Source organism: Balaenoptera ricei, chromosome 15, assembly GCF_028023285.1.
Source record: "Balaenoptera ricei isolate mBalRic1 chromosome 15, mBalRic1.hap2, whole genome shotgun sequence".
In the NCBI taxonomy this organism is placed as follows: Eukaryota; Metazoa; Chordata; class Mammalia; order Artiodactyla; family Balaenopteridae; genus Balaenoptera; species Balaenoptera ricei.
This window is the reverse complement of record NC_082653.1, coordinates 65,415,525-65,440,037: the sequence shown is the minus strand read 5'-3', so window position 1 is coordinate 65,440,037 and position 24,513 is coordinate 65,415,525. Positions and strand designations below refer to the sequence as shown.

Genomic DNA, 24,513 nt, shown 5'->3' with positions numbered 1-24,513 from the left:
GATCATGTCCCATCCCTGTAATAATTATGTTTGTTGGTTCCCAGTTAAAACTGTTAGACTTGGCTTTGATAGGCCTCAGAACCCTAGCCCCAAGCTGCTTTTCCATCCACAATTCCTGCTACATCTGCCCCAGATGTGCTATGCTTCTACCAGACTCAGCTTCTCCCCTAGAAAGTGACTGTGGTGGCCAGCCTCCAAGACGACCCCAGTGAGTGTCATCTCCTGGTGCTCCGATTGAGCAGGGCTGTGGAACCAGTAGGATGGTGCAGAAATAGCAGCATGTGACTTCCTAGTGTAGGTGCCCTCCTCCTTGCTCTGTCTTGAATCTTGCTGGAGGAAAGTCAGCCCTCTTGTTGTGAGGACACTCAAAGAGCCCTGTGGAAATGTCCCTGTGGTGAGAAACTGAGGCCTCCAGCCCAGAGCCAGATGAGTGAGCCTCCCTGGGAGGGTGATTCCCCTCAGCCACATGGCAACTTCTGATAAGTCTGCTGAAGCATGAAGCTGTTTACCAACGTCTGTGTTTGGGACATATTTGTTCACTTGCATCCTAGGCCCCTAGAATTCAGCAGTGGGGTGCGGGGGGGAATCTCCAATCATGGCCAATTATTCAGGGTTCCAGTTGATGCAACAGTCATCAGCAAGGACTTTCTTAAGTGAAAATAACCAAAGCTCGAGTTGACCTGGAGTTTCTGCCATGCCTGCCGTTCTGATTGTAAAATGCAAACCTAGTCAGTCAAGAATTATTCCCATGTAACTTGAGATCATCTGCTACAAAGAACTATTCTATGGTTCCACAGTTTGGCATCTTCTGATGAGAAAAGAAGGTTCTTGAATGGTAGTGAGGGCTTGGTGCTTTCCCTTGAAAGTGAACCTCTCACCTGGAATTTCCATAACTGCTCCAGAGGTATGCACTTGAGGCAGTGCACCCAGTGGTTGAGGGCACAGCTCCTGGAGCTGAAGTCCTAGTAGAGGTTAACAGGCCAAATATGGCCTGTTACCTGTTTTTGTAAATAAAATTTTATTGGGACATAGCCATGTCCATTCATTTACATATTACCTATGACTGCATTCCTACAAAAGACAGAGTTGGGTAATCAGACAGATGTTTGACCCAGAAAGCTTAAATTATTTACCATCTGGCCCTTTACAGAAAAGATGTGATTGATCCCTGAATTAGAGTATTTACTAATTAAATAGCTTTCTTGTCCCTCATCAGACACTTTGGAAAATAGAGCTTTTTCTGTCACAAGATTTTGATGAACAATGCACAATTGAACAAACGCAGTCCCTTTACTCTCCTATAAGAGTATGCTCAGCTATAATTTTATAGCCCAGTAACGAAGTCAACCCCAAACATGATTTTTCGTTTTTGCCTTTTAGAAAACTAGCCGTTCTTTTATCTAACTTAGCAATCTTATTTCTTGCATTTTTAAAAATTTTATTTATTTATTTATTTAATTTTTGGCTGCATTGGGTCTTCTTTGCTATGCGCGGGCTTTCTCTAGATGCAGAGAGCGGGGGCTACTCTTCGTTGCAGTGCGCGGGCTTCTCATTACGGTGGCTTCTCTTGCTGTGGAGCACGGGCTCTAGGCACACAGGCTTCAGTAGTTGTGGCACGCGGGCTCAGTAGTTGTGGCTCGCGGGCTCTAGAGCGCAGGCTCAGCAGTTGTGGCACACAGGCTTAGTTGCTCCACGGCATGTGGGATCTTCCCGGACTGGGGCTCGAACCCGTGTCCCCTTCATTGGCAGGCAGATTCTTAACCACTATGCCACCAGGGAAGTCCCTATTTCTTGCTTTTTTTTTTTCCCTGACTGATATATAAACTTTGTCCCTCAAATACTCTTCAAATCAGCTTTTTTGGCTTCTGACTGGTAGTGACTTAAATAAATATTGACACCTGCTAATGAACAATTGTGTATTTATGACTGCCAACAGCAAGGTTCTCAGGTTTTAGTAAATCTAAAAATGGCCCGGAGAGTTGATTTAAAAAACATGGATTCCAAAGATCTGTCTCCAGAGAGCATGCGTCAGCAGATCTAGGTGGGTCCTGGGAATCTCCATTTTTAAATAAAGACATCCTCCTCCCATAAAGGATTCTAAAATTGGTGGTCTCCAGAGCTCACTCCGAGAAACCTTTTCTACAAGATGACACCCAGGCTCCCTGGAGTGATTGACAAAGCCCCTGATTACCTGGCCCCGCCCCTTTCCTGACTAGCTCCTCCCATCGCTCAGCCATATTGATGTAGGACTCCAGGGGCATCTCACCTCTGCGCATGTGCAAAGAATTTTTTCCTCTTTTCTCTCTTCTCCTCCAACCCGTATCGCCCCTCCGCGCCCCATCCTAGAAAGTTCTTATGACACGTAAGTGTTATCGCCTCTGCTAGGATGCCTTCCTGACTTCTCCCAAGCTTGATCACAGCCTTTTTTTGTGTCCACAGTACATTCCATTCTACCTATTACGTAGACCGTGGACTGTATTATACAGGTGCTTATTATATTACAGATGTTTGTTTGCTGACTGGTCCATCTGCCCAAATACACTGTGGACAGCTTAGGGAGGGGCATGGCTTATGGGTCTATGTATCCTCAGTTCCCAGTCCAGCAATCAGGAGGTGCTCAGTGAATGAATGCTTGTGAAAGGAAGGGGATTGGGGCGTGGGGGGAGGGGGCGGTGAGCGGGGGAGAGGTAACAGCAAGGTCCTCAACAGCCATTTCAGCTTTATCATTTCAACAGTAATGTGCCCACTGCCAGGAATATGTGCACAGATATGCAAAAATACAAAGATATCCAGTGCTGCTCTGTTGTAATTAAAGAGAAGCAGCTGCAACAATCTATGTGTTCATCAGTAGGGGACTGGTTAAAAAAGTATGGTACATCCATGACATGTAAGACGATACAGCCTTTAGAAAATATAAACTGCAGCTGTATGTGCTCACATGAGACTCTCTCCAACGTATACTGTTAAGAGGAAGGCTTGAAGAAGAAGCAAAGTGCCAAACAGTGTGTATAATGTGATCCCATTTATGGGGGAGAAGGGAAGATGGGGACACACTTGACACGCGTGTATATACAGAGGAAAATTCTGGAATTTTCTGAAATAACATGTGATACCATTTGGGATGTGAGAAAGTTGGTCGGGGAAACTGGCCTTTTACATTATGATCTTCGAAACTATTTGAAATTATAACCATAAACATAATTAACTTTATAATTACAATTTTTCGAAGTCAGTTGATCTAGACAGCCCTTCCTACAGCCCTTCCTCCCCCCCCCCAAGTGGCACGTGCTGAGACGGACTTTCCCGTTTAAGTGTGACAATTTAAGGGTGGCTGAAATTGGCCCCTTGTTCTTGCACACTACGCTGGAGAACGGAGGGCAATTGCCGAACCTTCCACACATGGCCACGAGAGGGCGCGCCGAAGTAGCCAAACTCTCTAAGGAACCGGGCGGGCCCCTGGGAACCATCACGAACAAAAAGCCATCTTATTTTCAAAAGGCTGATAGGGGTCCCCACCGGGTGTTCACAGTCGGTCTCCTCCTAAGTAAACGAACATAATTGCAATTTAATTTCTTCTTAATTGCATCAACAATTAAAGAGAAATTACTCCCCTCGCCCTATTTTTTTTTTTTTTTTTTTTTTTGCAATAGGCTCCTGGTAATTTCAGCAATTTAATGAAGTCCTTTGTGGGCAGACAATTGGATTTCAATGACTTTCTCCCTAGAGCTGGCCTGGTAGGTAGAATCTGCCTTCTCTGCCTACTTGTTGACTTACTGTGAATCTGCCAACATCTTAATGCATCATTTTGCTTTTGCTGTCTGATGATAAATAACCTCCTTCCTCAGAACTGGGCATATAAAGATGTCTCTCTGTGGCCATCATGATTCACTTTTTCAAGTTCAAAAGGTAGAAAATAGAAAGCTTTTCTCCAGTTGGGCCCCTCCCTTCCTCCCTCACAGTGGCTTCCACTGTTACTGCCTCTCTGGTCATTTATTCTTAGATCTCAGATCTACAAGCCTTCTAGTAATGCCCATTATCATTATCTACTGGGGAGCATAGAATGAATAACACCTGGCCCACCCTTTATTCCTCAGTTCTAGGCATTGGGGGACAGGAGTGAACAAAAACAAAAAACAAAACAAAAAAAACCCTACCTGTTCACAATCACCAAAAACTGTTAACAAATGAATGGATAAACAAAATGCAGCCTATCCATACAATGGAATATTATTCAGCCATAAAAAGAAATGAAGTACTGATACATGCTACATTGCAGATAAATCTCGAAAACATCACGCTAAGTGAAAGAGGCCAGACACGTATTGTATAACTTCATTAATATGAAATGTCTACAACAGGCAAATCCTTAGAGACAGAAAGTAGATTAGTGGTTGCCAGGGGCTGGCTAGAGGGATTGATGGGGAGGGACTGCTTAATGGGTACAGGGTCTCCTTTAAGATGATTACAATGTTTTGGAACTGGAGAGAGGTGATGGTTGCACAACACTGTGAATGTACTTAATGCCACTGAATTGTATACACTTTATAAAGGTTAACTTTATGTTATGTGAATTTCATGTCATTTGAAAAGAAAAAAGCCCAGCCCTTATAGCGTTTGCATCCTAATGGGAGTTGATTGAAAAGAAACCAACAGGTAAATAGATAATATGTCACATGAGCTTGGAGTCATGTGGGAGAGACACACAACAAATACTTTCATTCTAGTGTGAGCAATGCCCTGGCAGATACAAGCTAAGGGAAGGAAGAAATTCCAAGTGACAATACTGTTCTGCAGAAGTTTCCAGCGGCCTCAGCCGTCACCCTGGGGTTGAGTCCCAGCCCTGGCCAACTGGCTGTGTGACCTTGGGCAGGTCATGTGTCTTTATTAATTTATTCACTCACATGAGATACATTGAATCTACAGAGATGCTGGAAGCTCCCAAGTCATTCTGTCCTTTCTGGATGCATCCATCCTCTCTGTCCATTTCCAAAGTCTTAAGTCCTGTTTTAACCAGTCACAATCTGATACCTCTGTTGAGTGATGTTACTCGGGGAGTCAGAGGGCACTGGGGTTTGTGAGAAGCAGTAGAGCTCTTTTATCTGCAGGATGCAGAGAGAGAAAACAGAAAGGGAACTCATTTGGATGGACCCTGAGAATTCTCACCTTCCTGGTCTCTGCTTTTTTACGGGACTTGGAGGCATTGGTTTGAGTGACTTGACTGTGAATCTCAAGCCACAGCTGATGTTCAGAAGCCAGTGAAGGACCCTGGGCAGGACCCGCTGGAGAGCAACCTGCTAGTCGGTAGTGACACAGAAGATGTGCAAGTCCAACCCTGCTGCAACCTTCACCCTGGTTTATTCTAGGGGATGGGGCGACAATAAACAGTGGCTGCTCCTGCTGAAACTCCGTGGCTGTTGTGGCATAGGGGTAGGTTATATGTGTGTATAAATATATGTTATATATAAGCTGATTTAGGGCTCACCCTCATGACCTCATTTTACCATATTACCTCTTTTTTAAAAATTATTTATTTATTTATTTATTTATTTTTGGCTGCTTTGGGTCTTTGTTGCTGTGCGCGAGCTTTCTCTAGTTGCAACGAGCGGGGGCTTCTCTTGTTGTGGAGCACGGGCTCTAGGCACACAGGCTTCAGTAGTTGTGGCACGCGGGCTCAGTAGTTGTGGCGCATGGGCTTAGTTGCTCCGTGGCATGTGGGATCTTCCTGGACCAGGGCTCAAACCCGTGTCCCCTGCACTGGCAGGCGGATTCTCAACCGCTGCGCCACCAGGGAAGTCCCATAATTACCTCTTTAAAGGTCCTATCTCCAAATAATGTCACACTCTGAGTGAGATACTAGGAGTTAGGACTTCAACATATGAATTTTGGAGAGACACAATTCTGCCCATAACCCTCCCTACCATCCGTAAGCATCTGGTAGAATTAAGTCCTAAAAAACCAACTCAGAAAGATTTCTGCCTCTCCCTCTCTCACCTCCTCCTGGTCCAAGCACCTTAGTTAGGCAGACTGGCCACTGAACACAGATATTCCTGGAAAGGGATCATCTCCTCTTGGCCACTCCTTGGGTAATGTTCAACATGAAAGGGGTAGGGGTGATTTGTTTTAAAAATCAGAAACTCATCTTAACAGTTTTTGGGCTAATTGCAACCCAGGTTATCTTCTCCTGGAATATATTAGTGAGGCTTCTCCAGAGAAACAGAAACAGCAGGAAATACATACATGCAAACATAGATAGATAGATAGATACAGATATATAGATATAGCTGATGTATGATATATACAAGAGAGATCGCTGTAAGGAAATGGCTCACATTACTATGGAGGCTGAGGTCCAAGATCTGCAGTCATGAAGCTGGAGACCCAGGAGAGCCGCTGGTGATGGTGGTGTTCTAGTCTGAGTCTGAAGGCCTGAGAACCAGGAGGGCCAATGATGTGAGCTCCAGTCCGGGTCCAAGTCCAAAGACAGAAGACTGATGTCCCAGCTGGAAGACAGTCAGGCAGTCTCATCCAGAGACACCAGCACAGACACACCAGAATAATGTTGGATCAATTGTCTGGGTACCCCAGTGGCCCGGTCAAGCTGACATATAAAATTAATCATTACAGGATAGAAACCTGGCTAAAGGGGGCCTAGGAGATTCAAACTTAATTCTGCTTCAGCCACCTGTACTCTCTTGTTGGATTAATATGGTCCTAGATCATAAGGTTAATGAATGCTTCATTGAGTACCCTACTCACTGAGTCCCCCGCTAGTAGCCCCCTAAAGCGAGGGCCATAATGGTTCTCTATAAGTTTTATAAAACCATCCTTGTCCTTGCACCAGCCTTTCAGACAGAGGTCTGGGTGTGAGCAGGGGGTGACTGGAAAAGGTGAGGTTATAGCTCCTGGAAGGTGCACAGTGATTTGTGGCAGTGGAGGAAGAGCGTCAGCCCAGGCACCAGGGAGGGAACACCTTGGTCTCCAGAAGGTATGGAGAAGGAAAGGACATTAGCAATCTTTTGTCTTTCAGAGCCACCTCTAGAGCTTTCCTTACAAAGGAAAATGCCCTGATCTCAAACTGATACAGATGCCTTCAATCTAACTGTCAACTGGTCTGCCATCCCCCACTAGCTGGCTCTAACTGTGATTTGATCACCGGTCTCCTTAACCTTACAGAGAAGTCTATTGGGAACAGCAGGGGTTGGCCCCAGCTCCTGTACCTCCCAGGGTCAACCTCTTATCTATCTCCATTCCCATAGCCATTGCTCAGTAATTTGGGCGAATGCCCCAGTTGGTGGCACGGATGGACAAGACAGGTTGTCCTCAGGCAGTTGCTTAATTACTCAAACTGAACTGGCATCTTTAGGCCTACCAGTTTGTCACCTGCCCCCTCTGACTGGTGTACGTCCCACTTGAGAGGCCCCAACAATTGTAAACAACACTCTCTTTCCAAGAGCACCATGGGCAACCCTGGGACTGTACTTCTTGTGTGTAAGTCAGGCATTGACTTGTCTCCCTCCTGAAAACACCATGACTTGCACCATAGGGGTGGTCATAAAAGATCTTCAGGTATTTAAGCAAATGCCATGATATCTGGCACAACTGCAGGGATCTCTCCAAAATGAGGCTATTTCCAGAATGATACCTGGCTCATTGTTCTTCACACTTATTATTTTTCACAATTATCCCCAAGAAGGAAGTCATCCAATTGGAATAGATGGTATGAAAGCAGTCCCTGACTTTAGCTAAACTGATCGGTGATCCCTCCTCATCCCTGGAAGACATTCAGGTCAGCCTCATCTCACTGGCCAGGGTTGTTATGGATGACGTGATTGCCATAGGCTTCTTTTCTGCAGGTCACAGTGGAATCTGTGCAACCTCTAGTACCTCCTGCTGTATCTGAACCAATTCCTTGGGCCAAGAGGAAAGGTCAGCACAACAATTTAAGGAGAAAGCCACCTGGCTTTCTAAGGGTGACCCAGATGGCTTATGGGATTTGTTCAGCCGACTGAGTCCAGGACCATGGGTGGAGGAATTGCCAAGGACAATACTATTGGTTGGAGTCCTATTGAGAGTAGCCTTAATTAAGTGCTGTATGAGACAAAGTGAATGGATTTGGTCCTAGCCTCTGTCAGTTAGATGAACTGATGTGGCCAATGGAGTGGCATACTCATGGGAGAATTTGCCAAAAACCAAGACAATATAGAAATGAAGGATGGATGTTGTTGGGAGACAATTCTCCATGAGTCTTGTGTTTCTGCATGTTTTATGAACAGAACTTTTCAAGACTGTCTTTTTAAGAATGTTTGTATAACAAACAGCCTTGGAAGATTGAGATAGTGTCTCTCTCTGGAGCAAAGAGCAAATTAGTTTACTGTCCAGTATAAGAAGAAAATGTCTCAAAAAAGAAGAAGAAAGAGAAGGAGGAGGAGGAGAAGGGGAAGGAGGAGAAGGGGAAGAAAGAGAAGGAGAAAAAAGGAGAAGAAAAAGAAAGTAATGTCTCCCTCTGGGCAAAGTTCAGACAGGCTTATTGCCCATTATAAAAGATAAGGGGTCTCTAAGCTCAAGCTCCTTTACCTGCAACACATCCTATTGTGTGTGCCGGTATCCCCTCTCCCTTTTGCATCACCCTTGGGAAATTGGGGCTTGGGGAACTAGCACAAATACTGTACACCAACCACTGCTATTGCAGTGAGTGGTAAGGTCCTTTGTCTCTGAGCCGGGAGTCTTGTTTGCTCTGCCAGCATCCATGAAGCTGTGGCAGGCCACCTTGTTCACTTGCAAGTAGAATAAGGTCTCAGGCCCTTCAAAGTCCTTGACAAATCCATCTAGCATATTTTTTATTGAGAACCTACTATTTTCTAAGTACTATTGTAAATATTGGGTCTACAGAAATGGAGAAAGTGTCTATCTTCCTGAAGCTTCTATTCCAATGGGATGGAATGTGGGAGAGTAAATTGGGCATCCTTAATGCAGAGCAGTTTGGCAGAACATATTTAAAAACTTAAAAATGTGCCCACCTGTTGAGCAATTGTAAGCATTCATCCTAAGGAAAGCATCAGACAAGTACACACAGAGATATGTACCCAGGGATATTTATCGTAGCACTGCTTGTGAAAGAGTTTTCTAAACTTGTCTCATTCAAGCACTGTGCTCATGGTCTGTGTTATATCCACATACCATACCATCCTACTCTTTTCTTATTCTTCTAACTGACCCAGGACATTTAGTTAAATTAATTTTATTTTAAAATTAAACATTATATGACTACCAAAAGGCTAGTTACACTGTTTCTAATAAATATATAATATATAATAATATGTATACAAATAAATATATAACTATTTAAGTGTTTAAGAGGGCTTCCCTGGTGGCGCAGTGGTTGAGAATCTGCCTGCCAATGCAGGGGACACGGGTTCGAGCCCTGGTCTGGGAAGATCCCACATACCGCAGAGCAACTGGGCCTGTGAGCCACAACTACTGAGCCTGCGCATCTGGAGCCTGTGCTCCGCAACAAGAGAGGCCGCGATAGTGAGAGGCCCGCGCACCGCGATGAAGAGTGGCCCCCGCTCGCCGCGACTAGAGAAAGCCCTCGCACAGAAACGAAGACCCAACACAGCCAAAAATAAATAAATAAATTAATTAATTTAAAAAAAAAAAAAAAAAAAAAAGAATTCATCAATGTACTATCCAAAATCACATTGCATTACTCCAGTTACTTGTATCACACTATGGGAAATTACTGCTTTTTAACATCAAAAAATTGGAAACAACAGCAACAATTAAACAAACTGTAGTATATTTGTATGAATCAAAGGAATGTTAGCAGGCATTGCAAGTGATGATATAATGTATATTTATTGTCGTGGGAAAATCCTTATGATAAAATATAAATTGAAAGCAAAGCAGATCTAAAATAATGTTATTCCATTTGCATATATAGATATATATTATACATATTTCATGTATTTATTTTTATACATGTATAGAAAATATTCTAGAAGCATTTATTATCTTTGAGTGATTGGAACCATGGGTAAATTTTAATTTCTTTTGGTTTAGCTAAAAAGAACCTTAGTTTTGGGGGGTTTTTTTTAAGACTAGAGGGAAGTAATTCACTAGGTTTATATGCTCTGGGGGAAAATATGATGTCTGTATTGATCTAAACACCAATTTTTCTATAGTATTAGTTTTCAGTAGATTACCAAGTAATTGAATAGAGTTGGAAGAAACACTCTTGAAAGTTAATAAACTTGAAATATGAAATTAACAAACCTGGTGGATCAACTTACTCTTCAACCTCAAATGTATAATAAATGACTGAAAACACTGCAGGAAGGAAGGGTGTATATCTTCATAGTTTATATTAGAAGTAGCACATAAAGTCACAGAATATTCAAGCTTGAAAAAGAACTCATAAAGTTATTCTACTGCCACCTGGACATTGGAAAAATGCAGAAATCGAGACTCATGTTGGTTGATACATCCAAAGTCACACATTTGCATTAGTGGCAGAGAGAAAGACAAGAACCCAGGTGTCTTGGGTCCCAGCTTAGTGGGAAGGAGTGAGTTGTTGTGAAATGAATGTATTATGTCCAAATCTCAATCCTGTTATATCCTTATATCCCGGCTGAGGCAACTTGGATGAGTTAATTTAACTTTTTGGAGCCAGGATTTCCTCATCTTTAAAATGGGAATATTGCTTATCACAGAGAATTTTTGTGAGATTTCAACAGCATGGCAGACACTGCAGGCTGCCTACCCAATGTCCATTACTTCTCCTTCCTCAAAGGACCCCGATTTTGTTTGGGGCAGCAATGGGCCTTTGGAAGCATGCCCATCTCTATGATGGAAGTGACCCAGTTTCTGTCAATGACTAATAAGCTGAGGGTTTCTGGGAAAGCTTTTGCCTTATGGAATCAGGCTCTGTCCCTTCCTGCTTCCCGCTTGTTCCTGCAGACGATGCAGATGTAGGGCTGGAAGTGAGCAGCCATGTCCCAGTCAGGGAAACTTATGCACGCAGGCAGACTCCAACATGCTGAAGATGGCGAAGAGGAATGAGAAAAGGCCTGGGATGGCACTGTCATTGAACAGCCTCACCAGCCATGGGCTGCCTGCTTCTAGACTTCCTATGGGAGAAAAAAAAAAATCCCCATTTAGCTAAGCTATAGAGGTATATTGGCAGGTTGGTCCCAGTTATTTCCTGTTCTGTGGTGAAATTAACCATCTACACTCTTGGCCTCATGAAGGGCAGGGTATCCTTCCCCATTTCTTAACTTTGGGCTTCGTCAGGTGACTTGAATAGGCTATTGAGATATTGACCAATGAAATGCATGCTTATGTAACTGGGCTTGCCCTCTTAAACCTCTGACATCTCCATGGAAGAATGTGCCTCAAGAAACCTGCTGGGGCTTCCCTGGTGGCGCAGTGGTTGAGAATCTGCCTGCCGATGCAGGGGACGCGGGTTCGAGCCCTGGTCTGGGAAGATCCCACGTGCTGTGGAGCGGCTGGGCCCGTGAGCCACAATTACTGAGCCTGTGCGTCTGGAGCCTATGCTCCACAACAAGAGGGCCGTGATGGTGAGGGGCCCGCGCACCGCGATGAAGAGTGGCCCCCACTTGCCACAACTAGAGAAAGCCCTCACACAGAAGCGGGGACCCAGCACAGCCATAAATAAATAAATAAATAAATAAAATTTAAAAAAAAAAAAAAAAAAAAGAAACCTGCTGGTCTCAGAAGAGATGTGGGAAGCAAGATTTAACCAAACTCATGACCTGGTGCTAAGCCCAACCTAGAACAGTCACCTCCAGCCAATCCACAGATGTATGAGCAAGAAAAAAAAATGTTTACTATCATAGGCCACTGAGATTCAGGGATTGTTTGTTATCCAGCAATAGCTGATGAATACATTCCAGTCAAGTATTCTCTTACTCATACCCAAAAGCATTCTTAACAAATATAAACAAGGCAATACATAAAGAATGCCCGGTACCTATTGGATGTTTAATAAATATCAGTTGCTTTCTTTTTACTCTCCACACAGTATCATTTCTGGAAATGGAAGAAATTTCTTTGAGTGTTAGTTGGCCTTTAGTTTTGGTCTGTGGCTCTTTCAGTGGGTTTTCACCTCAGATTCAACCATTTCTATTGTGTTTATTTTTCCAATATAACATTATTCCAGACTTCAAAAAATAAATTAAAACAAGCACTCAGCAACATGGGCTATGGACTTAAAATTCAAAGAACCAAGATTTCTGGGATGGGATTAATAACTACAGCCAGAAGATTTATGGAAAGCATCAAAATGCTGACTTTTTTTCAGTCATGAGAAGCAATAACTTAAATCAGCCTGTGAACTTTCTCATTTATTTTATTTTATTTGTAACTTTTATGTGTGTACTGAGACCATAATACAAGGTGACTGCTATGTAATGGTCTCTTGCTGCTTGTGAATGCCCAGGCCAAGCCACAGAGATTATTCTCATAGCAGGAGACATTGATCTCTTGACACTGTCCAGTTACAGTGACTGTGCATATTATACTAGGTGACTGAGGGGGCTGAAGTACACTTGACTTCAGGGTCCTGTTCCTGGGCAGCTGCCCTTTCAGGAGCTCCAGAGATAGAGCTATTGTGTTTGTGTAAGCTGAACTGCTAAGTCAAAAGCAGGCTAGAGTGTCAACTTGCTACTTAGTATGGTCCAAGGACCAGCAGCATCTGCATGACCTGGGAACAGGTTAGAAATGCAGAATCACAGGAGCAACCCCAGCCCTACTGACTCAGAATCTGCATTTTAACAAGATCTCCAAGTGAGTCTTTTTTTTTTTTTTTTTTAGTTTTAAAAATTGAGATATAATTCACATAAGTTCACACTTTTATTTTTTATTTTTTATTTTTTTTAAATAAACTTATTTATTTATTTATTTATTTTTGGCTGTGTTGGGTCTTCGTTTCTGTGCGAGGGCTTTCTCTAGTTGCGACAAGCGGGGGCCACTCTTCATCGCGGTGCGCAGGCCTCTCACTGTCGCGGCCTCTCTTGTTGCGGAGCACAGGCTCCAGAAGCGCAGGCTCAGTAATTGTGGCTCACGGGCCCAGTCGCTCCGCGGCACGTGGGATCCTCCCAGACCAGGGCTCAAACCCGTGTCCCCTGCATTGGCAGGCAGACTCTCAACCACTGCACCACCAGGGAAGCCCAAATTCACACTTTTAAAATGTACAATTCTGTGGTTTTTAGTATATTCGAAAAGATGTGCATCCATCTCCACTATCTAATTCCAGAATGTTTTCATTGCCCCCAAACAAACGTCATTCGCATTAGCAGTCATTCCCCACTGCCCCCTCTCCCAGTCCCTGTCAACTACTCTATGGATTTGCCTACTCTGGACATGTCACAAACATGGAGTCAAACATTCTGTGGCCTTTTTTGTCTGGCTTCTAACCCTTTGAAGGGTTAGAAAGGTTACATGAATCTTTTCAAGGTTCTTCCATGTTGTAGCATAAATCAATACTTCATTCTTTTTTATGGATGAATGATATTCCATTGTATGTATCACATTTTTTCATCCATTCATCAGTTGATGGACATTGGGGTTGTTTCCACATCTTGGTTATTATGAATAACGTTGTGTACAAGTTTTTATGTAGACATATGTTTCCACTTCTTCGGAGCATATATCTAGGAGTGGATTTTCTGGATCACATGGTGACTGTATATTTAAACTTCTGTACAATTACCAGACTGTTCCCAAACTAGCTGCGTCATTTTACAATCCCACAGCAGTGTTTGAGGGTTTCTCCGCATCCTCGCCAACACTTCTTATTGTCTTTTTTTTTTAATTGTGGGTAAATATATATATAACATAAAATTTACCATTTTAACTCTTTTTCAGTGTACAGTTCAGTGGTATTAAGTACATTTATATTGTTATGCAACCATCACCACCATCCATCCCTGGATGTTTTCATCTTGCAAAACTGAAATTCCATGCCCATGAATCAATAACTCCCCATTTCCCTCTGCCCGACCACTGGCAACCACCAATCTACATTTTGTCTCTATGATTTTGACTACTCTAGGTACCTCATATCAGTGGAATCATATAGTATTTGTTTTTTTGTGTGTGTGTCTGACATTTCATTTAGCATACTGAATTCAAGGTTCAACCATGTTGTAGTATGTGTCAGAATCTCCTTCCTTTTTAAGGCTGAATAATATTCCATTGTGTGCATATACCACATTGTGTTTATCCATTCATCCATGGACAGCCACTTGGGCTGTGTCCACGTTTTAGCTATTGTGATAGCTAAACATGGGTGTACAAATGTCTCTTAGAGACCTTGCTGTCCATTCTTTGAAGGAATTGAAATTCAGAAGTTCAAAAGTGGAATTTCTGGCTCTTATGGTAATTCTATGTTTAATTTTTTTAAGGAACCACCATACTTTTTTCCATAATCACTGCACCATTTTACATTCCCGCCATCAATGCACAAACGTAACAATTTCTCTACATCCCCACCAACCCTTGTTTTTTTCGGTTTTTGTTTGTTTTCCAGTAATAGCAATTGTAATGAGGTGGTATCTCATTGAGGTTTGATTTGCATTTCCCTAATGATTAGTGATGTTGAGCATCTTTTCATGTGCTTATTGGCCATGTGTATATCTTCTTTAGAGAAATTTCTATTCAAGTCCTTTGTCCATTTTTGAATTGGGTTGTTTTGTTATTATTGAGTTATAGGAGTTCTCTACATATTCTGCATATGAATCCCTTATCAAATATATATTTGCCAATATTTTCTCCCATTCTGTGAATTATCTTTTCACTCTGTTGATAGTGCCTTTTTTTTTTTTAAGTTTTATTTATTTATTTATTTATTTATTTTGGCTGTGTTGGGTCTTCGTTTCTGTGCAAGGGCTTTCTCTAGTTGTGGCACGCGGGGGCCACTCTTCATCGCGGTGCGCGGGCCTCTCACTGTCGCGGCCTCTCTTGTTGCGGAGCACAGGCTCCAGACGCGCAGGCTCAGTAATTGTGGCTCACGGGCCCAGTTGCTCCGCGGCATGTGGGATCTTCCCAGACCAGGGCTCGAACCCGTGTCCCCTGCATTGGCAGGCAGATTCTCAACCACTGCGCCACCAGGGAAGCCCAATAGTGCCTTTTGATATACAAAAATTTTTAATTTTCATTAAGTCCAATTTGCCTGTTTTCTTTTTTTGTCTGTGCTTTCTTGGTGTCACATCCAAGAAATCAATCTGATGTCATGAAGCTTTTGTCCTATGTTTTCTTCTAAGAGTTTTATAATTTTAGTTCTTATATTTAGAACTTTAATGCATCTTGTGTTAATCTTTTTATGATATTAAATAAGGATTCAACCTCATTCTTCTGCATGTGAAATTCTGTTTTCAGAGTCAGTATTGTACAAAGTGTTCTGTCCTTACCCTTACGCCCACTCTCCACATTCAGTACCTTCCTCTGCACTCCAACACTCTTTTTATATCTCCTTCATACTGTTGCAGGAAAATGGGGTGCAAGAGGATGGTCATGCCTCAGGTCTGGGGTGAGTCCCTGAGGTGGCCCCCCAAGTGAGAGTCCTTGGCTTCGCACAGGAAAGAATTCAAGAGTGAGCCATGGTAAAGTGAAAGCAGGTTTATTTAGAGAAATACCCATTCATAGGCAGAATGCAGTCGATCTCAGAAGGCAAGAGCAGCCCTGGGGTGCTGGGGTGATTAGTTTTTATGGGCTGGGTAATTTAATAGTGGGAGGATTATTCCAACTATTTGGGGGAAAGGGTGGGCATTTTCAGAAATTGGGCCACAGCCCACTTTTTGACCTTTTACGGTCAGCCTTGGAACTGTCATGGCGCCTGTGTATTACATGCTAACGTAGTACAATGAGCATATAATGAACCTCAAGGTCTACTGGAAGCCGAATCGTCTACCATCTTGGGCCTAGTAGGTTCTAACCAATTTTTGTTGTATCTTCAATGGCTGTGTCTTTCTTTTAATGGTTGTGCCTCACCCTCTTTCCTCCTGTCTCAATACCACTTATAAACTCAAATTGTAATTGCCTGTTTAGTTATCTGTCTCCCCAACTAAATTTCAAGCTCAGTGAAGACGGGAACCATGCATTTCTTGTCCCCCCCTCCCCTCCCACCCCACCCTCCAGTGTCCACTGCACCTCCAGCCTTTGACCCAGTCTCTGGCATAGAGTAGACAATCAGAAAATATGTACTAGTGTGACATAATAATAAGAAATATATTGGATCTTTGTCCTAGATTCCTAAAATCCTTGGAATCTCCTGAGTGATAGGAATCTTTTGCTATTCGTTAACAAGCCCATTTCCTCACATCTGAGTGTATGCTAATGAGATGAATTAGGGTGGGGTCTTTAGATAGCCTCAGGGTGGGACTTGTTACCCAAAAGACCAAACACAGTCATCCCATGGTATCCACGGGGGATTGGTTCGAGGACCCCTTCAGATACCAAAATCCACAGATGCTCAAGCCCCTTATATAAAATGGTGTAGTATTTGCATATAACCTATGCACATCCTCCCATATGCTTTAAATCATCTCTAGATTACTTATAATACCTAATACAATGCAATGCTATATAAATAGTTGTAAATACAATGTAAATGATATGTAAATAGTTGCCAGAACACAGCGAATTCAAGTTTTGCTTCTTGGAACCTTCTAGATTTTTTTAAAAAATATTTTTGATCCTCAGTTGGTTGAATCCAAGCATTCTGAACCCAAGGACGAGGACTGACTATCTGTGATTAGAGGGTGAGAACTTTCAGCCCCACCTACTGACCTCCAGGGAGGGGAGGAGGAGCTGGAGATGAACAATATAAAGACTTTTACAATAAGTTTGAGATTCCATGAGTTTCTGGGTTGGTGAACACACCGAGGTGCTGGGAGGGTGATTCGCCCAGAGAGGGCATGGAAGCTCTGTGCTGCCCTCCCCTCAAACCTTGCCTATGCTTCTCTTCCATGTGTCTGTTCCTGAGTTTTATCTTTTACAGTAAATTGGTAAATATAATGAAGTGTATTCCTGAGTTTGAAACAGGAGGGAAGAGGGCAGGGCACAACCTTTAAAAGAATGACATATGTATAGGACATGACAAGAACTGGTAAGAACTAACTAGATTCAAGATGGCAGAAGATTTGACTTCCAGTGGACCTTGAGCCTCTTTCTACACTCATTGTAATACATTAGCATAAGCTAAGTGACACACCCACCAGTGCCATGACAGTTCTGAGGCTGACCATCAAAGATCAAAAAGTGGGCAGTGGCCCAATTCCTGGAAATCTCCACCCCTCCCACAAAATAGTTGGAATAATCTTCCCCCTCATTAGCCTATGAAATTACCCACTGCTCTGAAAGCTGACAACTCCTGGTGCCGCTCTCACCTTCTGAGATGGCCCACGCTCTGTCTGTGCAATGTGTTTCTCTCTAAATAAATCCACTTCTTACCTATCACTTTGTCTCTCACTGAATTCTTTCTGCGATGAGGCATCAAGAACCTGAGCTTCATTAAGTCCTGAGACCAAGTGTGTGATCTCAGTTAAAAGACCATGGGTTCAAGTCCCAGTCTGGGTTTTGGCTGGGTTCGAGTCCCGGCATGTGGGTTCAAGTCCAACCTGAGTTACACGGTTTCATGTTCTGTGAGCCATCCTAGCAAATTACTGAACTTGAGGAGGGAGTTGTGAGAACCCCCAAATTTGTAGCTGTTGGTCAGAAGTATGGGTGGCCCAGGCCTTGTGGCTGCCATCTGAAGTGGGGGCAGTCTTGTGGGACTGAGCCCTTTAAGTTGTGGGATGTGACGCAGGTAGTGTTCAAAGGGAATTGAATTGTTGGACACCCAGCTCATGTCAGAGAATCAGAAAACGTGTTGGAAAGAACACCAGGCAGCCAGACATGTGACAGGTGTTCGGTAAATAGTAGCTATTTTTATAATCATTATTACCAGTCCCCTACTCCAACCTTTGCAAACTTCTTCAGAAGTATCTGAGTGTTTTCCATTTGTCTTGCCTTCTGCAATTTTAAGTCAATTTAGACATCTATATTTCTGATTAATGAACCAGAGATAATGATTGAAACCGGAGCCAGATCTTAAGATGGCTCTTTGAACTTTTCTGAAATTGCCTACTTCAACACCTTTGGAAGGAAAATGCACCAAAATGATAAAAATCAAAGCAAAGAAATTCATATCCATTTATTGATTAAAAAAAAAGTAAAGGATAAAAATGCATCTTGAGATTAAAGCAGTCTCCTGAATATGGAAGAGGAGAGTGGGGTGGGGGAGAACATTTGCAGCTAATTTACTTGAATATTTCCTTCCCATCCTTGGCTGCTAAAGATTAAAGTTGTTTTTTAAAGACAGGACACAGTGGCTGGGAGAAAATTCAGCATGAAGTTTGCTGGAGACAGCTATAGAGAGTGTAGGGACATCAACTTGAAGACACTTAAGTGGGACCAGAGGAGCAGAGATTTCATCCAACTCAAAGCTGGATTAAGCCCTTCCTATACTGCAACATGCAGTGCTGTGTGTCCTCCTGAGGTGATGCACTCTGATGGGCATACCACCTCTGAAGGGTTCTTGCCCCAAAACAATTAGCCTGAATCCAATCAAGCCTCTAGAACTAACTTCCAGTTTGTCAGAAAGACAGGGGAGGAAGTTACCATCAGGAAGAAGCAAGAAAATTCAGAAGGTGGGACATATTTGAAGACAACTGGCCTGAGGCTTTTAAAAGTCAATGTCACTGGGACTTCCCTGGTGGTCCAGTGGGTAAGACTCGGAGCTCCCAATGCAGGGGGCCTGGGTTCAATCCCTGATCGGGGAACTAGATCCCACATGCATGCCGCAACTAAGAGTTTGCATCTGCAACTAAAGATCCCGCATGCTGTAACTAAGAAGTCCACATGCTGCAACGAAGATCCTGCGTGCCTCAACTAAGACCCAGCACAGCCTAAATAAATAAATAAATAAACAAACAAACAAATAAGTAAATAAATATAAAAAACGTTAATGTCATTCAGTTCAGAAAGTTCATTGTTAGTGTAAAGAAACCCTACTGGTCTTTTATGTTCTATCCTGCAGCTTTACTGAATTTGCCTATTAATTCTAATAGTTTTTTGGTGAAGTCTTTAAGATTTTCTTCATATAGGATCAAGAACAGTACAGTTAAAAATGGTTAAGGGACTTCCCTGGTGGTCCAGTGGTTAAGACTCCACGCTTCCACTGCAGGGGGCATGTGTTCGACCCCTGGTCAGGGAACTAAGACCCTGCATGCTGCAAGACATGGCCAAAAAAAAAAAAAAAAAAAAGGTTAAGATGGAAAATTTTATGCTATGTATATTCTACACAAATTTTTTAAAGTGAATGTCAATTAAAAAAAAAGATGGAGGGCTTCCCTGGTGGTGCAGTGGTTGAGAATCCGCCTGCCAATGCAGGGGACACGGGTTCGAGCCCTGGTCTGGGAAGATCCCACATGCCGCGGAGCAACTGGGCCCGTGAGCCACAACTACTGGGCCTGCGTGTCTGGAGCCTGTGCTCCGCAACAAGAGAGGCCACGATAGTGAGAGGCCCGCACACCGCGATGAAGAGTGGCCCCCGCTCGCCGCAACTAGAGAAAGCCCTCGCACAGAAACGAAGACCCAACACAACCAAAAATAAATAAATAAATTAATTAATTAATTTAAAAAAAAAAAAAGATGGAAAGAGATGAATGGACAGTTCTGAATAAAAATGGACTAAAAAGACAATACAGGCCAAACATGAATTTTAATGGCATCCTGGTTTGAGAAAACAAAACAGTCATAAAAGGCATTCTGAAGACACCTGGGGAAATTTGAATGTGGACTGAATATTAGACGACAGTATAGAATTACAGTTAATTTCCTTGGCTATGATAATGGCATCGACATTGTATAGGCGAATGTCTTTATTCTTACAGATGTATGCTGAAGTATTTAGAGATCAACTGTCCACAGTGTCTGCAACTTACTTGCAAATGGTTCAGAAAAATATGTAAAATAAAGGAAAATAAATAAATAATAGAGAATAAAAATGACAAAATGTTAATGATTGTTGAATCCAGGTGGAAGGTATACTGGTGATCATTCATTGCACCTTTAGGGATGTTTGAAAGTTTCCATAATAAGATGATAGTATAAAATGATTGTGATTCCTCTCTGTCCTTTTTCTTATGTAATTCAAAACAGAAACAAAACTAACAGCAAAGACAGCAAAGTGTGGAGGTGGGGATGGGGGGCAGCGGGAAGTACCAGGGATTTTTAGGGCAGTGAAACTCTTCTGTGTGATACTGAAATGATGGATACATGATGTTATACATTTGTCAAAACCGATAGAACTGTACACCTCAAAGAGTGAACCCTAAAATGAGTTATGAACTTTAGTTAATAATAACGTACCTATATGGGGTCATCAGCTGTATCAAATGTATTACACAAATGCCAGTTTTTTTTTTTTGCAAAAATTAAAATTTTTATTGAATTAAATTTTATTAAAAAGATAGAATTATGGGGTCAATAATTTCTGGTCTTAAAATTTGCTTGCTGGTTAATACTTAACAACAAATAAAAATACGAAAAGAGCATTCTATCTTCTCCAGCTAATTTAGTTGTGTAAGACCCAGAGTCGGCTTTAATGTCTTTAGCAAAAATGTTTCCAACAAAAATGCTTGAAACTCATTTCTCTTAAAAATATGGAACGTTTCACGAATTTGCGTGTCATCCTTGCGCAGGGGCCATGCTAATCTTCTCTGTATCGTTCCAATTTTAGTATATGTGCTGCCGAAGCGAGCACCCGATGCCAGTTTTTAATAACAGGAGAAACTTAAGGAAGAGAGAATATATGGAAACTCTCTGTGCTTTCTGCTCAATTTTTCTATAAACCTGCTGTTTCTGTAAAACTGCTATAAAAAATAAAGTCTGTTAACTAAAAAAGCAGCAACAACCATGGTACAGTTAAGCTTGAAAAGTAAAGTAATAAAAAAGAAAAATGAAGGTTAAATAATAATCTGAGAAGTTAGTAGTCAGAAAAGTATTGCATAATTATAAAATATGGGCCACAGGTTCAGTGCAGACCTCCATGGAAGCTAGGCACAGAGGGAGACACAAAACTTAAAAACATACATCTGATCAACAGAGGTTAAGATTGTATTTGGAAGGAAGGGAAGAACTATGAAAGAAATCTTTCCTGCAGATCCTAATTTTTAAAAAGTTAATAATGAGGGCTTCCCTGGTAGTGCAGTGGTTAAGAATCCGCCTGCCAATGCAGGGGACACGGGTTCAAGCCCTGGTCTGGGAAGATCCCACATGCCGCAGAGCAACTAAGCCCATATGCCACAACTACTGGGCCTGCGCTTTAGAGCCCACGGACGACAACTACTGAAGCCTGCAAGCCTAGAGCCCGTGCTCCACAACAAGAGAAGCCACCGCAATGAGAAGCCCACACACCGCAAAGAAGAGTGGCCCACGCTCTCTGCAACGAGAGAAAGCCCGCGCACAGCAGCGAAGACCCATTGCAGTCAAAAATAAATAAAATTTTTTAAAAAGCTAATAACAAGTTATATAATTGTTCATATCCTCAGTATTCCTAAAATTTCTTCAAAAGCAAGTTTCATGTGTCAAGTATTACAAATACAATTGAGAACATAATAATAATAATAATAATAATAAACCTAGACGGTTATAAGATAAATGAGCACTAGCGGTGTAATGTACAACATGATAAATATGATGAACATTGTTGTGTGTTATGTATGAAAGTTAAGAGAGTAAATCTCGAGTTCTCATCACAAGGAAAAGATATTTTTTTTCTATTTCTTTACTTTTGTATCTATATGACATAAGCGATGTTCACTAAGCTTACTGTGATAATTGCTTCATGATGTACATTAGTCGAATCATTATGCTGTACACCTTTAACTTGTACAGTGCTGTATGTCAATTACATCTCAATAAAACTGGAAGAAAATGAAATGAAATAAAAAAATAAATAAAATTGACAATACGGGCTTCCCTGGTGGCCCAGTGGTTAAGAATCCGCCTGCCAATGCAGGGGACACGGGTTCAAGCCCTGGTCCGGGAAGATCCCACATGCCGCAGAGCAACTAATTCTGTGCGCCACAACTACTGAGCCTGTGTGCCACAACTACTGAAGCCCACGTGCCTAGAGCCCGTGCTCCACAACAAGAGAAGCCACCACAATGAGAGGCCCATGCACCAAAACAAAGAGTGACTCCCGCTCGCCGCAACTAGAGAAAGTCTGCGCACAGCAACAGAGACCCAATGCAGCCAAAAGTAAATAAATAAAATAAATACAACATTAAAGAAATAAAAAATGTTTTTAAAAAATTCTTCTAAAAAATAAATAAATAAATAAAATAAAATAGGAAATAAAAAACCTAGACAGCAAGAGGAATGTAAGGAAGTCCAACAAAATCCTCATTTCCTCTATTTTCTCAGAATGATGATCTCATTGCTTTTATTCAACTATCACATATCAAAATCTTTCCAAATAATTTCGGAGGGTTCCCCTCTTTCAGTACCAGCCCTAAAGTCTGTTGGGTAATCCAGCCCTGTTATGATTCTTTTCTTGCGCAAACATTTATTTGCTCAACAAATATTGACATTTTGATATCTGCCAAGTGCCAGGCATTGTATTTGGTTCTGAGATGACAAAGGTTAAAAACTAAAATTTCTGCCCTCAAGGAATTTACACAATGGGGCAGGGGGTGGGGAACTGACCAGCAAATCTCACCTTAGTGTAAGGAGCCCAGAATAATTGATCGGGTAAGAGGAGGAGATCATGGCAGTCAGGACGAGGCTTCTCCACCGAGGCAGTGACTCACTGAGGCTTGAAGAAGAGGAGCTACCTGCCAAGTTAAGCGAGGGGAGGGAGGGAGGGCAGAGAGTGCAGTTGCCTGGCGTGTTCATGGTTAGAGTATAGGCTGGACCAGATTTAAAGCTGGGAATGTGGGCAGGGACCAGGTCTGGGAGGCTCCAGAAAAACTCTTCTCTTAGGTTTATTACTTATTTCTTTATTTATTTTGGCCGCGTGATGTGGTGAGCGGGATCTTATTTCCCCAACCAGGGATGGAACCCTGTGCCCCCTGCATTGGGAGCGCAGAGTCTTAACCCCTGGATAGCCAGGGAATTCCCTTCTCTTAGGTTTAGACTCTAATCTGAGGGTGGCTGGAAGGCCACTCTGCAGGGGCATCTCCTGGTCAGAAATGGGTTATTCAGGGGAGTGTCCCCGGGCTGTTTTGGAGGAGACCAGACTGAAGGCAGCTAGACCAGTTCTGGGCTGTTGCTGCAACGAGGGCCTGTCCCAGGAATGGAGCCAGAAGAAGGGGTGGATTCACCAGGCATTCTGGAGTAGAACCAACAGGACTTACTGACAGATTATTGGTTGGGGAGAATGAGAAGGAGGTAGGCTGACTCCCACGTTCCAGGCTGGGCACTGGGGGGACCCTGGGTGATGAAACCAGGTGAAGAGCTGTAGAAGGAAGGGGGGGAGGTAGCCAGTAGATGTGGGACACATTGAGTCCCAGGGGTATGTGGATGTCCAGACAGAGATGGCATGTCAGCTGCTGTGTGTGCAGGTCTGGAGTTCTAAAGAGAGAGTGGGGCTGGGATAAGACCAGAGAGTGTGCTGTGGGCTTGAGTGCCCAGGCAGGGGACTGGGATAGGACCACACAGGCTCTTCCTCAGCAATGTGTGTTCACACCATCAACAGCTACTGACCAGGCCCCCTCTGTGTGCCAGGCCCTGTCCAGGAGATGGAGGTTGTGGAAATAGACAAAGACCATCCAAAGGAGAACATAATGAAGCTACGTATTCAGAGCTTGCTAGAGCAAGGGAGTCAGCCCTCATCATTTGCCTTTTGGCAGAGACTCAGAGGCAGGCAGAAGAGTGGGAAAGCTTTATAGTTAAAGAAAGGGAGATGAGAGAAGGAGCCAGGTGTGTCCGATTGGAGGCTGTAGGCACAGGGAAGTTGGAGGTAGGCTAACTAGAAGCAGGGCATCCTGTGTGATTGGTTAAGCATGAATGTTTGGCTTTCTCTGGTTGGTCCCTCTAGTTAGAAGAGGGGACAAAAATTAGGGAAGCTGTCAGTTATGAATCAAGTCCTGGTCATTTGGGGCTGATTGTACGTGGGTTATTATTTGGCTTCTGGGCTGGCTGCTGAAGACAGTGGTCCTCCAAGTCCGACTTAGAGAGAGCAGGCTGGCTTCCTAGGCTGGTTACTTGTGATAATGGGTTGGTTTCCTGGGCTGGTTGCTGCAGATTGTGAGTCAGAGTTCTATTTTTATATGTGGTCTGGGCATTGTCTGTTTGTATATTCAATCTCTCAAGGTACAGCAGTGAACATACCTACAGTCCTGGCCCTCATGGCCCTTGCATTTGAGGAGGTAAGTCAGGTATCATGCAAGCAAGCAAATGCATTATCAAGACCCTTTTCATCCAGGTCTCAGTCCTTTTACTGTCCAT

The 24,513-nt window shown here is 42.8% G+C and overlaps 1 non-coding gene across 1 annotated transcript; it reads right to left on the bottom strand.

The window, feature by feature from the left end:
- Positions 1-20,717: 20,717 nt before the first annotated feature.
- Positions 20,718-20,824, bottom strand: LOC132350069 (U6 spliceosomal RNA). Its single transcript, XR_009497823.1, has one exon. It is a non-coding gene; the product is annotated as a U6 spliceosomal RNA (small nuclear RNA).
- Positions 20,825-24,513: the final 3,689 nt, after the last annotated feature.